The following is a 3713-nucleotide window of genomic DNA, read 5'->3' on the forward strand; positions in this document are numbered from 1 at the left end:
AGCTGATCTTTCACACTGAAGCCTGATGCTAGCAGGAGTTAGCAGGTTTTTTGACCAGTGTCAAAGCAGCTGTAGAGTCTCACAGGTTTGTCTATAGACTTTAAACTGGTTTAAAACATGAACCAGTACCATGATTCAAGTGGTTTCCACACCTCATGTCCCTCAACCTCCACCACAGACTGAATAACAGCTCATCATCTTGACATTTTGTCATCATTGCTGTGTGAAGAGTCATGGCTAAAAAATATTTTGTGAGGTTACCACACCCTTGACCTTTGACCTTTGATTACCAAAATCTAATCAGTTCATCCTTGAAACCCAGTGAATGTTTGTGTCAAATTTGAAGAAGTTCCTTCAAGGTGTTTCTGAGATATCGTGTCCACGAGAACGAGACGGACAGCCTGAAAACAAAATGGCTGCTGCTCTGACTGTGTCCGGCGTGGAGGAATAAAAACCACTGGACAGGAAGGATAAAGATGCAAAAATATAATCTAAGTCACATGTTGTTTTGAAGACATACATGTGGAGAAGTTAGAGAGAGAGAGAGAGAGAGAGAGAGAGAGAGAGAGAAGATGAGGAGTCTGAGCTCCAGTTTCTAGTTTCTATATAAACTGTCTGAGGCCGCGTTCCACTTTCTACAAACTAGGCTGAAATGTCCTGAAAAGAATTGACTGCTGCACTTCAGACAGAACACACACACACACACACACACACACACACACACACACACACACACACACACACGAGAGTTCTCGAGAGAGTCGACAGTCTGCAACAGAACTTTCACCATCACAGCCTCATTTCCCATAATCCAACACTTCACATGATACAGAACTTTATTCACTTTGAATTAAATGAACTGAACCTTTAACCTTCAGTGCTGATCTTGAAGATGCAGATTAATTAGTGTTGACAGGAGTAAACTTCTGTCCGGCCGTCAGACTCTGGATTTATAGAAGATCAGATTAAATGAAGCAGGTTAAAACTCACAGTCGTTTCTTTGTAAAGACACAGACTCTCAGAAAGGAGGCGCCTGCAGGCACGCAGAGGTTTTAATGGGACAGACCCACTTGTCCAAAATTAGAAGAACCTCATGATCAAAATATTGAAGCAGCATTTCCCTGGACTGTAGCTCTGTCTGGATTTTAAAAATAAAAATGTAACAGCCTCACAGACAGAGAAGCTTCTTCGAGTCACAGTGTGAAATTCATCTTAACAAAAACCTGAACCTTCACTGTGCTCCACTCTAACACACCTGTAAATTCACTTTATGCAAGGATATATATGTGTATACATATACATATATTTATATATAAAAATCTTCCACATCCTCATTTTTTTATGTAATACTTTATATTTTATTATGATATTTGATCATGTTTCAGCTCCTATTTAATTCACTGTTGATGCAGTTTGCTGTTTATACAATCTCTGTCTGTTGTCTTTATACTTTACACTTTGCTGTGCTTTTTCAATCACCGTTAATCATCTGTTAATGAGATTCATCACTTCCTGTTCAGGTGATTCACATTAAGAACCATTTTGCCACTCAGATGGTTTAATCCCTCCATTTTCTGTGAGGCTTTTAATTTGAAAAACCTCCAGGAAATGTTTTATTTTAACACTTAAAGAAAACGATAAGGAAGAAGAAGCAGCTGGTTTTAATGAAGTGCAGCTGAATTTAAAATCTCAGCTTTTATTTGGAAAATTACAATCACATTTATACACTTGTGTTTTTGCAGGAAACTGAATATAATCAAAAGGTTCGGTCTCACATTTTCTTCTGACACGACATTTGTCCTCCGGCTGCACCTGGACGCGTTAACAACAGGTCTGTGAAACCAAACATGGTCTGAACCGAACTGGACTGAAGTGTATCTGGAGGACAACAGTCTGACAGACGCATAAAAACATCAAGAAGAAGAAACGCAGACTGACAGAGACTTAAACACACTACAAGCGTCTGCAGGCAAAGCGTGGACTCACAGAGACGCGGTTCTGGTTTCAAGGATCAGGTCTCACGGATCACAGGGAAATAACAAGAGTAACCTCGGGCGACGACACAGAACAGCGAAGCAACAACAGGCCGCAGCGATGGAAGGAATTCATCCTGTAACATCTGCAGCGTCTAACCTTTACCGTGAAAATGTCACGGCAACAAATGACGACGGCCTCCGAGCTATTTCTGGAGCGGAGCCAGAGACACCTGCACTGTCTCACCCACCGGGGGACGGCCCTCAACTGTGGCGGAGATATTTATATTCACAGAGAAACACTGACACGATGGAGACTACGACAACACATGAAGTCCTCCGCAGTCAGCTCGAGAGCTCAGGAAGAGACAGTAAGGAGCTTTATGAAGAAACTAGAATCTCACATCCTGTTCCTCCACAGTTGGATAAAATATTCACCATTGGTTTGAAAGTTTGTCATAATTACTGTGAAGTCTTGAGCAATGGATAAAAAGTCTTTTGTGAGGTCACACTGACTGTGACCTTTGACCTTTAGCCACCAAAAGCTACTCAGTTCGTCCTCAGGTCCAAGTGAATGTTTGTGCCAATGTTGAAAAGATTCCCTCGAGGAGTTCTGGAGATATTGTGTTCACAAGGCCAAAATCAAGTTTTGTGAGGTCACTGTGATTTTGACCTTTAACCTTTGACCCCCAAAATCCAATCAGTTTATCTTTGAGTCCAGGTGGATGTTTGTGCCAAATTTGAAGACATTTCTTTGTGTAGTTTCTCAGATATCACGTCCATGAGAATGAGAGAACGGACAACCTGAAAACAAAATGGCTGCCGTTAGAAGGTGGAGACAAACAGAAACAGGAAGTGGTCTGCTCCTCCCTGCACTTGAACACACACACACACACACACACACACACACACAGGAAGTAAACAACACATAACAACAACACACATCCTAAAAACATAACAACAGAAGATTAGTTTAAATTCTATCTGCTATCTTAATATCTGATCAGAGATCATCAGTCTAAATATATTCTCCTTTCCCCCCAAAACACTTCAATAATAACAATAATAATCAATTTTAACTTGTAATTCCTGGTTTGCCATGTAGGTCTGTCGGCAGCAGTGACGTCAGAGTTCTGTGTCGTCAGGTCTCAGTTTGTTGCTGCGACATTTTCTCCTGATTTGTCTGAAAAATGTCGTTTTAATGTCAGAGTGCTGTGATGATCTGTGGCTTTATTTCTTTCAGTGACTATGAGGCGACAGCATCATAATCTTTGATCACAGGCTCAGACCTGCCGCTGGGGAGATGGAGAGACCATGTGACACAGTCACAGGAAGTGACTGTACGTGGACCGTCTCTCTGACCTGGTCTCAGTCCAGGTCAAGACACAAAGAGAGAATGAGACGACAGGAAACGTCAGACACGGGACAGAATAATGCAGAAACCTTATGATGAAGCCGTCGTCATGACGACGTGCTCTCCGTCTGAGTTACACAACAACACACACCGTGAGTCTGAGCCTCCAAGCTCCCAGGGATCATCAGTCATCTGCTGCCCAACCTGCACTTCCTGTTTCCACACGTCGTCCTGCAGCCTCCGTCCCTCGGAGTGTGGAGGGAAAAACATTCAGCTGAATCCATTACTGAAGATTTATGTAGTGACACACACACACACACACACCCACACACACACACACACACACCCACCCACACACACACACACACACACCCACCCACACACAC

Source organism: Seriola lalandi, unplaced genomic scaffold, assembly GCF_002814215.2.
Source record: "Seriola lalandi dorsalis isolate HSWRI2012SDOR001 ecotype SW California unplaced genomic scaffold, Sedor1 jcf7180002054950, whole genome shotgun sequence".
Taxonomy (NCBI): domain Eukaryota; kingdom Metazoa; phylum Chordata; class Actinopteri; order Carangiformes; family Carangidae; genus Seriola; species Seriola lalandi.